The following is an 18,351-nucleotide window of genomic DNA, read 5'->3' as shown; positions in this document are numbered from 1 at the left end:
AATTATCAACAACCTCCGATATGCAGACGATACCACCCTAATGGCAGAAAGCGAAGAGGATCTCAAGAGCCTCTTGTTGAGGGTGAAAGAGGAGAGTGCAAAAGCTGGTTTGAAACTCAACATTAAAAAAACGAAGATCATGGCATCTGGCCCCATCACTTCCTGGCATATCAAAGGGAAAGAAATGGAAGCAGTGACAGATTTTACTTTCTTGGGCTCCAAGATCACCACAGACGGTGACTGTAGCCATGAAATTAAAAGACGCTTGCTCCTTGGGAGGAAAGCTCTGGCCAACCTAGACAGCATAGTAAGAAGCAGAGACATCACCTTGCCGACAAAGGTCCGTCTAATCAAAGCTATGGTTTTCCCAGTAGTAATGTATGGCTGTGAGAGCTGGACTATAAGGAAGGCTGAGCGCCGAAGAATTGATGCTTTCGAACTGTGGTGCTGGAGAAGACTCTTACGAGTCCCCTGGACTGCAAGGAGGTCAAATCAGTCCATCCTAAAGGAAATCAACCCTGACTGCTCATTGGAAGGACAGATAATGAAGCTGAAGCTCCAATATTTTGGCCACCTAATGCAAAGAGAAAACTCCCTGGAAAAGACCCTGATGCTGGGAAAGACTGAAGGCCAAAGGAGAAGGGGACGGCAGAGGATGAGATGGCTAGATAGCATCACGGATGCAATGAATATGAACTTGAGCACGCTCCGGGAGACAGCGCAGGACAGGAAGGCCTGGCGTGCTATGGTCCATGGGGTCACGAAGAGTCGGACACGACTGAACGACTGAACAACAAATATTTTCTTTAAAAAAATTACCTAGTGAAATAAAAGCCTGTGAAGATTAAAGACAGTAGGCACTGATCCTCTGTAATATAAATTCTCCATTACACACTTGCCATGGTTGACACAATATGATTGGATGATGTCAAATTAAAGCACAGAACATGTATATTTGTCCCTTAAATAACATTTTCCACATTTGCCAGAACAGGTCACAAGAAATTCAGAAGACAGACCAAGGTACACATTGATAATACACACAGGTTCCCTCTGGCACCTTAACAAACATGTATACCAGAACCAATTTGTTACTCTAGGGAATACAGGACTCTTTGTTATCTTTACTAATATCAACTAATATGGCTATATGATAGCTATTACTTCACTTGCTAACTTTCAAGCCCGCCCTAGCAATAGGCTAAGCTGTAATGGTATCTCAGAAGCCTTGAAGTCACACCTACCATAATTCTGGCTTCAGTTATAGAAACAGAGGAAGTGCAAATTCCAAGCATGACCACTTGAAGCATATCTTGAATGTTTCAAAGTGAGGAAGCCACAGAATGTCAGGACTTGCCAGGTCCCTTAGTCAGGTGGGGCCTCCTCAGAAGAGAAGTCCTCCATCCATCCAAGTACATGGAGTGCTCAGAAAAGGTTAGTCTCCCACTATTGGGGCCTGCAGACACTATAATGAACATCCCACCCTTGGACCGTGCTGAATTCAGGGACTCTCGCATATAACCCCCTGCTACATATCTGGACATCCCTTATGCCACAAGAACCCCATAATCACCTCCTGGACTACAAGAACAAAGATGGTAGCAAACTCAGATAGAAGCCACTACTCTGGCAAAACACTTGCCAGGCAGCATGAGGCCTTCCTTCACAAAGCTCTGCTCCTGAAAACAAGTCCTGCACTTTCAGGATCATGGCCTCCACTGACGTACAAGGAAGGGGAGGGCTGCAAGATCTGCTGGAAGAAACCTCATCTGCTGCTTAACTGGAGCAACACTTGTCCTACTCAGCTTCTTGTGGACAGCTCCCCTGCCTTTTTAGCAATCATGTCCTGCAACCTTGGCTTCAGTGCTAGCTTTCCCTCCTAGCTGGACAGCATCTCTATCTCACTTGTAAACTCAGGACTCCAGCCAGGGCCACCAGCTGCTGTGTTGGAGGAACAGGATGAAGCATGTTGACAGTCAAGAAGAAACTGAAGTTGCCTTCTCCAAGACTTCTATTAGAATTTTCTTTTTCCTGGATGCTTTTAAAGAGCCATCTTCAAAGATACTATCAAGGAGGTGGAGGGAGACAATTAGTTTTATGTTATCAGGTGCCCAGCTCCCCAACACAGTTGACTAAAAGGAGCAAGAACACAAGGTAGGCCACACCCACCTGGCAAAAAGTAGCCAGGAGCAGTAGGATGTAACTTTGGCCTCGCTAGGACAGCAGCATAAAGATCTGAAAATGACAGGACACTCCACGATCCAGTATAATTTAAAATTGAAAACATGCCATCCAGGGAATCAGAAGGGGCTAGGGAGGATCTGAAAACCACACCCTGAATTTCTCAGATTTCTACTTGTTCAGGTGCTCATCAAAAGCATTGAGATAAGACAGTAATATACAAATACCCAGATGATATATTGTAATATAAAAAATTTCTTCAAGTGAAAACTTAAAGCAATATTGGATTGTGCTGCATCTAAACTCTTATTACTCAGGAAGTTATTAATATCTCTCATATGGAAGGAATCAAGAAAGATAGCTATAATTAGAACTCAACTGTGCTTCCAGTATATAGGGCTGAGGTAGCAGTTCTCACAGCTCCTTCCATATCTTCTGGAATAGGCAACTGCCATTTGCATTGAGCTATATTTCCATGGTGATATGTATGTGATGATACTCATCTGTTCTTGAAGATAGAAGAAGCAGAGTGGGGGGGGGGGACTAGGATAGGCTGGACTGGATGTGCACATGGATGCTTTCCCACAATCTCTATCTAGAGAGAAAAAATGGAAAAGCAGCAGTAATAGGATACCACTGCTGGGGGAAGCTGTGATGCATCACGGCTGCCCCCACTCGGGGCATCCTGTGACCTGGCCAGCTGAGAGAGCGGAGAGCTGTAGTGTATGTATCTCAGCAGCTGCATGACTGGCTGCTTGCAGTGAAGGCTTGGCTTGACAGAGGTAACCAGATGAGTGCCCAACTGCAGTCTTAATCCTGTGTCTTAGTCCTGCAGTCCGATTAATAATTAATAATCCCAAAGAATTCTGAATTTTTACAACTATTTCAATACAAAGCCCTACATATTTATTATTTTATTGATTGTTACAATTATATCCCACGTTTTTTCCTCTTGCAAAGGAGCTAAGGCAGTCCTTCTCTCCAATTTATCTTCACAACAATCCTGTGAGATAGTTTAGTTTAGGCTGAGAGTCAGTGACTGGCCCAATGTCACCCAGTGAGCTTCATGGCTGAATGGAGATTAGAACCCGGATCTCCTGAGTTCCAGTCCAACACTCTAGCCACTATACCATATTTAAATCACATTAAATGTACTTTAATTTTTTTCCATTCCAATATTTCAGGTGGTGTATTGGTGGTGGTGTATTCAGGTGGAATACTTGTATTGGAACAAAAATTAGCACGGGGTATGTTTTTTTATCTTTGTTGTTCACCAAATACAAGTAAAATAAGGATGCCAAATTAGATCACTCTAGGGAATCCAAAACATTGCCAATGCAAACTGAACATTTTCCAATGCCAATTATCCTAATTTGCAGAGGATATTTTTTTCAGAAAATTTTGTTTTCCAGAAAAAACACATTACTAGCTCAGAAGCCTGCCTAGTTTGGCAGTATGGGATTGTTTTCAATTGATGCGGGCTGAGGATGGGGACAAAGTGTTTGGACAGATGTGGCCAACCATGTGAATTCTCAGTCTTTGCCCATCTTGGATATTAACAGCTAGCCAACGGGGATTGACTGAGTGGGTCTAGGTGGTAATTAATGTCTCTTTATGAGAAAGGGGGGCCTCAGCCACCTTGAAAGAGACAGTTGTGTGGCCACCCAAGAAACCCTCTTTGGACACAGGAGATCTTGGAAATTACCAGCCATAAAGAATAGCAAGGTAGACTGCCCTGCTTTGGTCATGTTCCCGAGACAGAGAGCTAAGTGTTAACAGAAGATGGCATTTCTTTTAGATAGGATTTTATTGTTTTATAACTGAGCCTAGTGGGATCTGGCAAGGAGGATTTGCAACCTTGGGGCACCTGGGAGGAAGGGAGCCTGGACTTTCTCAAGGCCATTGGCACCAGCAAGAATCCTTATCGCGATTCAAGGCCATAAACTATTTTGGCCTGCCAGGAGACTGGACTCAGCCAGCGAGGTGTGAATTTCCCACCTCCTCCCTTAAAGAAGAGAGGGGGACAAAATTGGAAAGCTGGGGTGAAGCTGGTATAAAGCTTGGGGGGAATCACCTGTCCTTTGGTCTTTCATCCGCTTTTGGTGGAGGTCTCTTGGTTGCTAGCATGAGACAAGGGATCCTACTTAGGAGTAGGCAGTTAGCCAAGTAGCTTTATTGTTTTACTTATATCGGGTTCCCAAGCAAGGGACTGGTTCTTGGGTATTTTTCCTGTATTTCTTTCTGTTACTCTTCCCATTTCCCTTACCCTTAACTTGTAAATAAACTTTCTACCTCAATATTCCGTGCTGTTAATTCTTGTGGTTGGGTCTGGCTACCAGACCAGAATAAATGGCTGTGAGTGTTTGGGTATCTGAGGGAGTTCCTCCTAGACACAGCTGTAAGGAGCCCTGAGGAGGTGGTGACAGCAGAAAGGAGTGGCTGACAGAGTCACGACCTCCTGCTACCCTTACACCACCCAGTTGCTAATATCCCTTTTGGGAGCAAGATCTTGTAGAAGGCTGTCATGGCTCAACTCCAGGTGCTTTCGGATTGAAGAAATTATCTTGACCCACTTCAATCTGGGTTTAGGCCTGATTTTGATACTGAAACAGCCTTGTTTGGCTTTATGGATGAACTGGGTCAGAAGAGCAACTAGAGGAGTGTGACCCTGTTGATTCTCCTTAATCTCTCAGTGCCTTTTGATACCATCCATGATAACTTGCTGGATCAACTCTGTGTATTGGGAGTAGGAGGCATGGTGAAATGCTTCCACTCCTGTCTACAGGATCAGTTCCAGAAGATAACTTTTTGGTGGACCCCATGACACTTGTGCTGGGGGGGTCCCATAAGGTTCCATCTAATTCCCTGTGCTTTTTAACATCTATATGAAGCTGCTGAGTTAGATCATCAGGGGATTTGGAGTGGGCTATCTTCAATATGCTAATAACACCCAGCTTTATTTCTCTATGTCAACTGAGTCAGGTGCAGCTATGCAGGTGCTGAACATGTCTCTAGAGGGCAAATAAATTGAAGCTGAATCCTGACAAGATGAAGACCCTGTGAGTAGACTATTATTTGTCCAGGGATTGGGTGTGCAGCCCATCTTAGACAAGGTTGCATTTCCCCTGAGAGAGCAGATGTGTCGTTTGGGGATACTCCTTTTAAAAAGAAATGACTGTATTTTATGGTATATGACCACCATGGTCTTTAATTAAGGGTGGTTTTAAAATATTTATATAAATCAATCAGGCAGTCAACCTTATACATTTTGAGATTTCATTTAATCACTCATCAAATTGTTTTTATATGGTCTAATTCATCTAGTTAGCAAAGCAAAGCTTAGCAAAGTGGCACACAGGAGAAAAATCACATTCCCAAATAAGTTAATTCTTCAAGGGCTACTGAGATGCCACTTATAATTGCTGCAATTGTTCTGACATCAGGAAGTAGATTATGATATTTTGAACATATGAAAACAGTACTGCTGTGCACAACAGGATCCCATCCCCACATTATACAGAAATTATAATTATACCTTTTACATAGCCTGCATCTAGATCCATTTTTGTGCCATCACAGTGTTCAGTCAATCTACAACCAAAGAAAACTGTGTGGACTGTATGGAGAAGTAGTATATTGGGGGAAGGGGTGGGGGAGACAATCCACAACTAACCGATACAAAGCACAGGTACAAATCAGCCTTAGTAATATGTTCACTTTGAAGCTCAGCATTATACTGTCCCTCACCCCAGGAGAAAACAACGACTGACAGAATGCATTAACAGTGTATCTGTATCACAGATCTTTCTGAACCTTCTGTCCATTCCTGGAGTACAAGAGAAGGGCGAGTAGAAGGGTTGAGGGAAATCCTGGTTACAAACAGACCTGGTATTTATTTATTTTTTTCAAAGGCATACCCACCATTCTTTATAAAATAAACTCACAGCACTTTGCAAACAAAATTTAAAACAAAACATAGCAGCAGCATTACAAAATCAAAATAGAAAACAAGTGAACCCAACATAATATAAAATAGATTAAAAAACTCAGAAATACAGAAACCAAAATAACCCCCCAGAAATAGCATCAGCCAGCACCAAAAGCCTTCTAGAAAAGTCAGATTTTCACAGGTCACCTGGCTAGTACTGGAGCTAGGCAGACCTCTCTAGGGAGGGCATTCAACAACATCAGCACCACCGCCAAGAAGGCTTGGCTCCTGGTAGACTCCTGATGAACATGGAACAGGACTTCAAAATTGCACAAAGCATGGGAGAAGGCATTCTATCAATACCAACCCAGTGTTGTGCTGGCCCACTCTTTCTATTGCGAAAAAGCTGGCCCAAAGTTCATCAGCGCTCAATACAGTTTAGAATGGGTATTGTGCTGATTTTAGATTAGAATAGGCATTATACTGACAATAACTGATATAAGTAAAAAGTCAATTAAAGTGTCCACCTAATGCTACCATATAAGCACCAGAAGCAGAGCAGACAAAGCAAAAAGGACTGGCTCTAGGGGCTGTCAGAATTATACATAAGCAAGAATGCAAAAATCCAGGCATCCATAATACTCTATAAATGCAGGATTACGTGAAGAGGGGAGGGGACATCTGGAGGGGAGGGTGGGAAGGGGGAAATTTTTACTATTTGTATCCTACTGAAAAATGAAAAAAACCTAATAAACCATTAATAACCCTGCAAAACTGGCCAACACCAAAATGCTACTACATACAGTAGTCTACTAGTAATTATATCAAAAACAGTTGTGTGCATAAAAGAATTTTGGCACTGGTCAGTATCGCAACTGTTGCCATTGTTTTGTTTATGGGCCTGGAAACTAGTAGCAGGTTACTGAAGAGAGCAGGTGGCTTGTTTTTTCCCCCTCCCGTGTGTACTGCTGGGTGTTGAACTTGGCCACTGCCTTCTTTTATTATGTGCATTTCCCAGGTCAGTTAGTTTCTCAGCTTCATCATACTTCCAGTGCAGTCTGGCTGATAGTACTCTCTTACACAGAAAAAGGCAACCTGCCATCACCACCTCCTTTTCTTCCCTTAGTCTTCCTAAACCAACTCAATACCAGCAGCAGCTGAAGAAAATGCAGAGACTGGGCAATGACAGTATTGAGATAACTTGGGTAGTGGCAAAAAGGCAGAGCAGTGTGTGGGATCCCAGGACAAAATAGTGATAACAGGATTGTTCATCATTACTGGCATGATGAGATTGCAATCTCCCCCTTCCAATCAGGCTCCTAGAAATCTTGCTGGTGCCTAAGTGTGCAAAAAGATTTGCATTTCTTGATAGAAGATGTTAAGACCCCATGACATTCAGTGCTCAGAGGAAGAGCATATTGCTTAGTACTATTCCTTGCAAAATAAATCTTACAGAACTTGGAATAATTTATTCTAGTCATGAAATATGATTTTTCTTGATGCAGAATCTGCATCTGTAAAAGCACAACAGGCACAGTTCTGCAGTTTACACAAAAAACGGTAAAAAAAATCTAAAACCTGTGGTATTGGGCAATCCATGACCCAAATTGAGAAGATAACAATCTGCCTAGAAGGGTTTTAATATAGCATGGCATTATCTCAAAAAGTTGTGCCATCAAAAACTTCAGATTAGCAATTTGAAGACTAAAACCTCATTTAATAAATGATTCCAACACACTCAAATACTTAGCTAGTCTTTAAAAATTAAAATAATGTTTCTTCTGTAGTTTCAAATGGCTTTAAGATTTACTATCATCTTTGTTTAGGCTGGGATAAAGGATAAACCGGGCTGCATTAAAATGACAGTATAATTTATAGATTGTAGAGGCAGTATCTGAATGTCCCTGATAGCCATGATAGTGCGCTCACTGAACTTGAGCCGGACATCCTCGAGAGTGAAGTCAAGTGGGCCTTAGGAAGCATTAGTAACAACAAAGCTAGCGGAGATGACAGTATTCCAGCCGAGCTATTTAAAATCCTAAAACATGATGCTGTTAAAGTGCTGCATTCAATATGCCAACAAATCTGGAACACTCAACAGTGGCCACAAGACTGGAAAAGGTCAGTTTACATTCCAATTCCAAAGAAGGGCAACGCCAAAGAGTGTTCAAACTACCGCACCATTGCGCTCATTTCACATGCCAGCAAGGTGATGCTCAAAATCCTACAAGCTAGGCTTCAGCAGTATGCGAACCGAGAACTACCGGAAGTACAAGCTGGATTTAGAAGAGGCAGAGGAACTAGAGATCAAATCGCCAACATTCGCTGCATCATGGAGAAAGCAAGAGAATTCCAGAAAAACGTCTATTTCTGCTTCATTGACTACGCTAAAGCCTTTGATTGTGTGGATCACAACAAACTGTGGCAAATTCTTAAAGTGATGGGAGTACCAGACCACCTTACCTGTCTCCTGAGAAACCTGTACGAGGGTCAAGAAGCAACAGTAAGAACCAGACATGGAACAACCAAGTGGTTCAAAATTGGGAAAGGAGTACGACAAGGCTGCATATTGTCACCCTGCTTATTTAACTTATATGCAGAGTACATCATGAGAAATGCTGGGTTGGATGAATCAGAGGTCGGAATTAAGATTGCTGGGAGAATTATCAACAACCTCAGATATGCAGACGATACCACCCTAATGGCAGAAAGCGAAGAGGATCTCAAGAGCCTCTTGTTGAGGGTGAAAGAGGAGAGTGCAAAAGCTGGTTTGAAACTCAACATTAAAAAAACGAAGATCATGGCATCTGGCCCCATCACTTCCTGGCATATAGAAGGGGAAGAAATGGAAGCAGTGACAGATTTTACTTTCTTGGGCTCCAAGATCACCGCAGACGGTGACTGTAGCCATGAAATTAAAAGACGCTTGCTCCTTGGGAGGAAAGCTATGGCCAACCTAGACAGCATAGTAAGAAGCAGAGACATCACCTTGCCGACAAAGGTCCGTCTAATCAAAGCTATGGTTTTCCCAGTAGTAATGTATGGCTGTGAGAGCTGGACTATAAGGAAGGCTGAGCGCCGAAGAATTGATGCTTTCGAACTGTGGTGCTGGAGAAGACTCTTACGAGTCCACTGGACTGCAAGGAGGTCAAATCAGTCCATCCTAAAGGAAATCAACCCTGACTGCTCATTGGAAGGACAGATAATGAAGCTGAAGCTCCAATATTTTGGCCACCTAATGCGAAGAGAAAACTCCCTGGAAAAGACCCTGATGCTGGGAAAGACTGAAGGCAAAAGGAGAAGGGGACGGCAGAGGATGAGATGGCTAGATAGCATCACGGATGCAATGAATATGAACTTGAGCACGCTCCGGGAGAGAGCACAGGACAGGAAGGCCTGGCGTGCTATGGTCCATGGGGTCACGAAGAGTCGGACACGACTGAACGACTGAACAACAACAACAACAGAGGCAGTATGCATGTTGGGCACATTCTGTAGTTTTCTGCAAGCTTAAACACACACACACACACACACACACACACACACACACACACAACAATCTCATGCATGTATACTAGCCCTACTACATTTAATGACGCTTACTTCCAGGTAACTGTTTATAGGATTATAGCCCAAATTATTTATATGAATACTTGAAAGGAAATGGAAAATACATATTAAATCTTTTTATGAGAAAGTTAACACCGACAAGCTTTTTCCTAGTGCTTTTCCTTCCCACCCCCTTCAAAAGCAGTCTTCCAGTGTACAATCTGATTTTCTAATTAATATTTAAAATCCTAGTAATTTGATTGTTGCTAGATAATTGCCCAATCCAACATGGAAAATGTAGACATGCAGCTGTTGCAGATGTCCACTGTAATACTCAATGGATGTATGATGCAAGCGGGAACACGCATCCCCATCTGGGACTATTTACTCGCACAGAACACATACCTAGAGCTGGAACAATGTCAATGATTACCACTAATATTATGACTTCTACTGTTGTTTTGAGTAGTTCAGTTGAAGTAATCCTTATAGTGATCTAACTTAAACTTACCCATCAGTTACTGTATAAAAACAATTAAGCACAACAATGAGTATCCTTGGCTAGTGATGGGGAGGGGTTCAATTTGGAAAAATGTATTGTTTCATAAAACCTATTACTAATAATGAATGGATACTAGTTAGTTCAATCACTTTCAAAGCAGTAATTACCTTTTCAGGTGGCTACCCCTAGGAAGCAAGTTACAGAGGAATCACACCTTTCATCTACAGTTGGAGCAGGGGTGGGTGGGGGGAATTGGCTGGCTGAAAAATCGCCACATCCATTGCCCTGACTTTTCATTGCAGGCAGGGCAAGAGGTACGGAGGTCAGGTGGAAGGAATTAACTATGCCAGCTCCAGGGCTAGTGTAGAATCTTGCCATTACTGTGGGCATGTCAGGGAAACAAAAAAGCTTTGGATGTGGCCTCTTCATGCCTGCTACCTAGGGATGGCGGAGAATTTCTCCCCGAAACTTCGGGGGGCCGAGCGCCAACATGTTCGGCCCCCCGAACAAGTTTCGGGGAGAAATTCTCCGCACCCCCCTGCACCCCCCCCGGGACGGGACTTACCTTTGGCGAATGTCCCTCCCGGCGGCGGGTCCGGCCGGCGGTTCGGCGGGTCTTCGTCCGGGGTGGGAGCGGCAGCGGCAGCCAGTCTTTCGACCGGCGGCCGCCGCCGCCATTCCAATAAAAGAAAAAAAGAAAAAAACGCCCCCGTGATAGGCTACGTGACGATTAATGTAGCCTATCACGGCTAGATTTGCAAAGTCAGCCGTGATAGGCTACGTAAATCATCACGTAGCCTATCACGGGTGACTTAAAAAAAAAAAAAAGCGCGTACGGATAATGCGTTGCCCTTATTTTCGCCGTAGTCTACGTAAAGATTTACATAGACTACAGCGACCAAATAAGGAACACGAATGGCGGCTCCCTATGGGGGCCGCCATTTGCGTACGCGGTTTTTTTTTTTTTTAAGTCACCCGTGATAGGCTACGTGACGATTTACGTAGCCTATCACGGCTGACTTTGCAGATCTAGCCGTGATAGGCTACGTTAATCGTCACGTAGCCTATCACGAGGGCGTTTGTTTTGGTTTTTTTCAACTTTTTAGTTCACGGCCGGGCAAGGCGCCTCCCCCCCGGCCTGAATTTCGGCCGGGCGAGGCAGGAAGCCTCCCCCCCCCCGGCCTGAACTTCGCGGGGGGAGCAGCGAAGCGCCTCCCCCCCACCGCAAAAAGCTTCGAGGACAGGTAAGGGACTTTCGTGCACTCCTACTGCTACCCACATGCCACCCCTACCCCATTTTGCCCTGCTTCATCAACAGAACAGCTGGCAGCACTTTCCAATGGCAAGCTATGAGACTTTTAACAGCATATCATCCCACCTGCATACCTCCTTCTCCACCAGCAGACCAGCACTTACACAGCTTCCAGAAGCTTGGCTGAAGTCAGGATTGCTCCCTGTTAACACTTTTCATGACCTTCATTTTTTCCTTTAAAATGTAACCACTGTAAGTATATACTACCAAGTTGTCATATCTTAAAATATTTACAAGTAGAGATGTGAGGCCCTGGAAAAAAAATGGAAAAATTTGGACAAAAATGTTTTTTCCTGAGGACTTGCTTTTTTCTGAAAAATTGGAAAAATGGAACGGCTTTGGATTATGAAGTATTTTCTTTTAGAATTTAAGGCAAGGAGTTTATAGATTGTTACCCAGGCTTTACTCCCCCAAAAATGTTTTCTAAAAAATAGGTAATAAGAGCACTTTTACAGAAAGACAAGAGATGTAAAATGTCTGGAAATAATGAAGACATAGGGGGAAAAAAAATTTAATCCTCTCTGTAAGATTCCCAGCATAGTTATTTATTTCATTCCTTATAAAAATTATTCATCTAAAGTATCTTTTACTGATAGACATTTATGCTTAGTTTCCCAATATGTGAGTAGAGTCACCATTGTGCATTCATGACAGTTTGGGTTTTGTTCTATAGAGTCCTGTGTTTCCGGGCTTGTTCTGGTTAGATGCTGCAGCAGTCAATTAATGTAGTACTAATCTAAAACCTACATGTGAAAAAAACAATGGACTTCATTCAGCTGCTGTCACCAGATGCAAGAGAACAGCAAGTAGTTTATCCCACCCATGTTTCTCTTTTTTATTACCTTTGAGTCTATAGCACTCACTGCCACAGTTTTTGATAAAATTCTCAATTAGATCTCACCACTAGGAAATGCTGCCTCAGCTATTTAAAAAAAATAAACTGCTGCCACAGAATAAACGCTCTCTACCTAAAAGGAACTCAGTAGCCTGGTTCCTATGGCATAGGAGTGGGGTTTACGCTAGCACTAGAGTCAACTTTTCAAGATGAACAAAAAATAAGATGGTCATTCATGGAAATTATTTACAAAAGTGAATAAAACATCATTTTTCAAATAATACCTTGAGACTGCTTAAAGGTTCCTAAATTAAATATGATTGCTTACCATTCCTAAGTGCAGTCTTTCACGGCTAAATAAAATTTCAATAGCTTTTCCTTCAGATTGGATTTCTTTAAGCTCCATCCCACAAACAGGAACAGGTTTAGGAATTTCCCTAGACTTCCTTACAAATAGGAACAGATGTGGAACACCAGTCTTCCTCTGACTCCAGTTCTTCCTGCTTCTAGGATGATTCAGATGTTTCAGGGAGTACTTGCTGATGTTCCCTCTGATCAGACATTAATCGGGAACTTAAAATATGTTATGTATGTCTTGGTTTGCTCATAAAACTATCATGTCTGGTACATTAAATTTAAAAGTTTAATTATTCAGACAATAATTACAAATTTACTAACTGGGTTTACTTTTAAAAGTTTTAAAATATGATCATTTATGATCAAACCAAGTTATACACAAAATAATTTTAGAAACAAAAAAGCTGTGTTATGTTCCTAAAACAGCCCTCCTCAACCTGGCACCCTCCAGATGTTTTGGACTACAATAACCAGTATTTCTGACCATTGGCCATGCTGCCTGAGGCTGATGGGTGCTGAAGTCCAAAATATCTGGAGGGTACCAGGTTGGGGAAGGCTGTCTTAAAGCAACAAAGTCACCTTAGATCTGTAAAGAGCACTAAAAAAAAGTACTGCTTATTTTTCCATTTACCCCCAAATTTCCATTTTTCCCTGAAACTCCCCGGAAAAAAAAAATGTTTTTCCCCCCATGACCTCAAAATTTCCAGAAATTTTACATCTCTATTTACAAGTACTTCACATTATAATAAAAGCAATTTCCAATTTGTCTGAAAACATTTAAGCTTCACTGAACTTTTTTTCCTAATCAAATATTTCAGTTCAAATATTTTTGGCTATTGGAGAAACATTTGAGATATTTTTTCAGCACATAAAGTTAACATGGCAAATTTTTTAAAGATTTGTTTATTAAGTATCAGTCAAACATGCTGAAGTCAGATCCCAATCTATTTATGACAATTTTGATCACTCTCTTAATCAAACTACCCTGGTATCCAGGGGGATGAAGGGCAGTTTAAAAATACGTTAATAAAGCAGTTAGGACCCAGTTATTTATCTCACAGCTGCCATCTTTTTATATAGTATTTTAATGTGTATAAAATGGCACAATAATAACCTCCAACTTAATTATACTGTCAAAAGAAAGTGTCACTCAGGCTAGATGACTGCCTATACCTAATTGGACGTCTAACTACAAGATGTATGGATGCTAGTGCTGAAGATATTTCTACTTGAGACAAGGAGTGCACAACCTTTATGGCCCTGAGGGGCACACCAGTGTCTCAGCAGAGGCCCTGGTGGCCACGCACTCGCACGCATGCACGCACACACACAGGGTGGGTTGGGGAGGCTTTAACCTTGCCCCCATCCCAGTGATCCTGCAAGCAAGATTACTGGGATAGGAGGGAGGCTGCTAAAGCCACCTAACCCATAGCAAGCCTGACTAGCACCGCTACTTCCACACTACCCTTAGCAGCTGAGAAACAGCAATGCCTGCCACTTTGGGTCACTGAGAGGTGGAGAAGGCTAAAGTCACCTTCTCCTCCTAGCACTCCCTGGCTGGCAGTACTGCTACCATATCTCCATTAGTGGCATGGAAGCAGCTATGACAGCTACTTCTGGGTCATCAGGCAGGTAGAGGCTCTAGCCTCCTCTCCCTCCTAGGGATCCCAAGTGGCATTACTGCTTTTGTAAAGCCATTACCAGCATGGATGGAACTAGATATTGATCAGTGGGGGAGAAGAGGAATTCAGAGGCATGGGAGCTACACAGTGCACACCTGGGGCCACATATACTGCTAACCTATTATCTACTGAATTCACTGGATTGGATCCAGATTTAGGCATGTGCAGTTGATGGAAGCAGACTTCACTGCCCCTTGTCTCCATGGCAGCCTCTTCAGCTCCTCCTCACCCTCCAATGCTACACAGAGTTCAGGGAATCCTGCTGAATGTGGTAGTCTGTGGTGCAGGGGGAGGGGGGGATCCCTAAAAAAACCAGCCAGAAGCACTGCTCACTGAACATACCTCTGCCTGACTTGGGGGGATCCTCCCATCCACATGACCCATAACGTATCCCATTCAGAAGGGTCTTCTGAACTTCTCTGTAGCATTTTCAGGGGGCTGCAGGGAATTCTGCTTACACCAGCCCAGTTGCATGCATCTAAATCAGGATCCAACTCAATGTTGGATCCCAGGGGGTTGGACTCGGTGGTCTTATAGGCCCCTTCCAATCCTACTATTCTATGATAGTATTCTATGAATGTCTTTGCCTGATCATTGCACTTCTTAAAATTACCACTAAATCTTATGTTTTGATCTTCTCTTTTGTCAGTATGAAACATAACTTTATAAATCTTCACTGGATTAGAACAACCCACTTTGTGCTTCACTTCAAGTGGTATCTATATTTCTATGGTTTCCTGTTTATGAATGTGACTGCCTACATACATTTTCATCTCATCCTGTGTCTGTTAAATTTCTTGCCTATCTGCAATAGAGACAAATCCCTTTTCTTCGGGTCATTCTTTTTATTTTATTTACACATACACACACACACACACACACTCTATACATCATATAAGATGGTAATTTGTGAAGCCACCTTTTAGAGAATAAGATTACAGCTAGCAGTTACGACCAGTGAATATATTCCACTGAGCTCAGTGAAGCTTGCACGGACCAAGCATGCTTAGGACTGGACTGCAACGGTGCATGCCACAACTATTAAAGTCAATATGACTTTTCACACCAACTCCACGTGGATGTGAACTTCACTCTAACAACATATAAAATTACAAATACACAGGCATACACAACATTTAAATATTTTTCATGTGTAGACCAATGGAAACCTATTAATAGCATACTTCATATAATTAAGCAATTCAGCATTTGTATAACAACAACATAAAATAACTAATAAACACTCAAGTCTCATCCATATTGCTCATTCACTAAAACGCCAACTTCTGTTGCAGTGCACACACAAAAATTAAAATTGTGTTTCCTCTTCCTGTTATTTATTTTAAGAAATAATGGAATACAGTGAAACCGAACTACATGCATATATAAATTACATCAGTTAAGATGGAAGCATACATTGCTTCGTAAAGAACCACCATTGAAAGTCCTTGAATTTATACTCATTAAATGCAAGTACAGTTACACATCTGTACAGTTACATTTTAACACTTCTAGATTTCAAAGTTTTCTTTATGAGGACAAAATGTATAACTTCATCTGATTTACACAGTTCTGAAAATTCAATTCTCTTTACTACATTCACATCCTTCTCTCACAGAACCTCATGTAGTTTACCCACTTTTATTAACATATGATGGATTCAAAGCAATTATTTCACATTTTTTTCTGAACATTCAGGGAAAACATGGTGCTTATATAGATAAAAATGCATAAAATATAGAGAGGTGCATACAGGGTTGCATGAGCAGAATGATCATGCAATACAACTTTCCTGCCTCCTCCTCCCCTCTGCATCTGTCCATCCCATCTCAGAGGGCACCCTTACCTTCCACAGAAGCCTTTGGGGGGGCAGAGTGCTGCAATGGGGAGGAGGGCCAGAAAAGCCCCATTGTATCACACAATTTTGGATACAAGCCAGGATGTATAAAAGCAGTGACTTAACTGAAATAGTATTTTATTTCTAATGCTTGTTTTCTTTTAAAAGAATAGCCCAATTCAAAATAAAATCGGACTAATAAAAACTTCTTAAGAGTAAAGCATTAAATGCTACATACATGACCCTCAATAAAATGTATACCCCGTTATCTAAGACATTGAGTTAAAGACCATCTACATATAAATGCTATGGGACAGCATTTGCCTTTTGAGGCCAAAGATATTAAATACGGGTCATGTACAAAAGATCATGTACTATATTTATTATGATTGGCTTGATAATGGGACTAAGGACTGGCAAATCATCAGCTGAGCCAAGATTAAAGCCTGTCCCCACAATGTATAATTATGTTATCAAACTAGGGTAATTCATTGAGCTTATATTCTTACACTCTTCTTTTTATGTCCTCTAACATGCCAAGTTCTGCACCTTGCTCAGTTCTCAAGAATATTTGTAACTAGCTACTTACAAAATAACATAATTTTTCCATCTTACGAAAAGAACTAACCCAGTTTGCCTGTAACAGCTAACTATGGGTTGTTGAATGCATAGTTAGCTGTGGCCATACAGTTTATTGTTGTCCATGGTTTGTTTGAAAACCATGAAACGTTTCTTCTTCTTTGAATTCCCATTGAGGAAAAAAGGGACAAGGCACTTCTTCAGCCTACGTTGAGAATATCAGAAGTGTGCTCATTTATGGTGTCAGTCTTCAAGTCACATTTTAAAGTTACCCATAAACCAGAGCATCCAAACTGTAATAGAGTAACAATTCCTTAAATATGTTCCGTTCTTTGTTTTTAAACAGACAGAACAGAACTATAAACAATTCTGCAAAAACTTACTCACTCAAAACCATACTGTGGAGATATGCTGTATATATAACTGTTTGTTTTGTTATATTTAAATACTTTGTGCGACCTCTGTGAAGCTATAATGTATCTGAGTAAGCCAGCGGCCTAGCTTTGTTACTGTGTATGGAGCCTTAAACAGTTGTGGTTGCATTGGTTATGACGACTTATGAAGGGAGGCTTTTGGCTGTTTAAAATGTCGAGGGGGAGGTTACCTTTATTTCAATTTATCAGGTGGGTCAACAATGATGACTGGCAGCTAAATGTTCCATAAGGAACATGACTGGCCAGAAGATTTTTAAAAGGTCAATGTGAAATCTGTCAGACATGGTGGGGGACAGTCAGAGAGTAGATGACTGGTGATGGGAGTTAATGGTGGTTAGCTGAAGGAAGCAGTGCTCAGACCTGAGAAAACAAAAACTCAACTGAGGGAACTCTTCTGGGAGCAGACCTGAAATCCAGAGCTGGTGGCTATGGAAGGAGCAGGCGGCCAGGCTTGTGAGGTGGTGATACTTCAGGCAGACAACACAGCCCAGCACCAGGGGAATTCAGTCAAAGGTCTGGCCAGAGGGAGCTTCAGCAAGTGATCCCCAATACAGATTCATCATCCCAAAAGCCAAAGGAAGAGATTGGTTGGGGGTAGAGTTTAGGGGAATTGGATCTGTGGGGAAGCCTACTGAGAGCTTATTAGCAGGGAAGAGTCTCTTGTAAGATGCTGTAACCAAGGATATTTAATGTAAGTACATTTAAGCTTATTATTAAGGATATTTAATTTAAAGTACATTTAAGTACATTTAATACTCTATCCCCTTGTGTATATAAAACCTCTGACTAAGCAACCTGTTTAATATTTTATACTGTCTCTAGTATTGGTGCTCATCTCACTCCTAAGCCTCTCATGCCAAGCTACCAGGATATTTAAAAATATTCCAAAATAATTGGTGGCAGTAGCAAATGGTCAATTTGTGGAACTCTAATAGTGGCAGAGGATTCCTTAGGACCTAAAATATAAACCTATCTAAAAATTTAAGAATCTAAACACACTTTTTAAAGAGAAGAAAAGTGGGAAAAGGGAACCATTTTCCCTATACATACCTATCACAGAAATATTCTGCCACAATGCCTTCAAAATTAAGCCTATCCAAGCCAATAGGAACTTGAAAGTTACCTGCTGCTCTAGTACGTTTCAATATTCTGCTG

General features: G+C 41.8%; 1 protein-coding gene across 4 annotated transcripts in view; it reads right to left on the bottom strand.

Annotated features, from left to right (window-relative positions):
* PHTF2 (putative homeodomain transcription factor 2) overlaps nt 1-18,351 on the bottom strand; it is an 89,851-nt gene that overhangs the window by 59,234 nt on the left and 12,266 nt on the right. Inside the window, exon 1 of one of the 4 annotated variants that reach the window (XM_084811525.1) lies at nt 10,726-10,816. The exons of the other annotated variants lie outside the window; for them this stretch is intronic. The gene's annotated coding sequence lies outside the window, so the exon portion shown is untranslated. Of the gene's footprint in view, nt 1-10,725; nt 10,817-18,351 lie in introns of those variants that run through there. 4 annotated transcript variants of the gene reach the window in all.

Source organism: Heloderma suspectum, chromosome 7, assembly GCF_057233095.1.
Source record: "Heloderma suspectum isolate Gila_16-S chromosome 7, 16-S_ref, whole genome shotgun sequence".
Lineage (NCBI taxonomy): Eukaryota > Metazoa > Chordata > Lepidosauria > Squamata > Helodermatidae > Heloderma > Heloderma suspectum.
The sequence above is the reverse complement of the archived record's forward strand: the minus strand, read 5'-3'. Positions and strand labels throughout refer to the sequence as shown.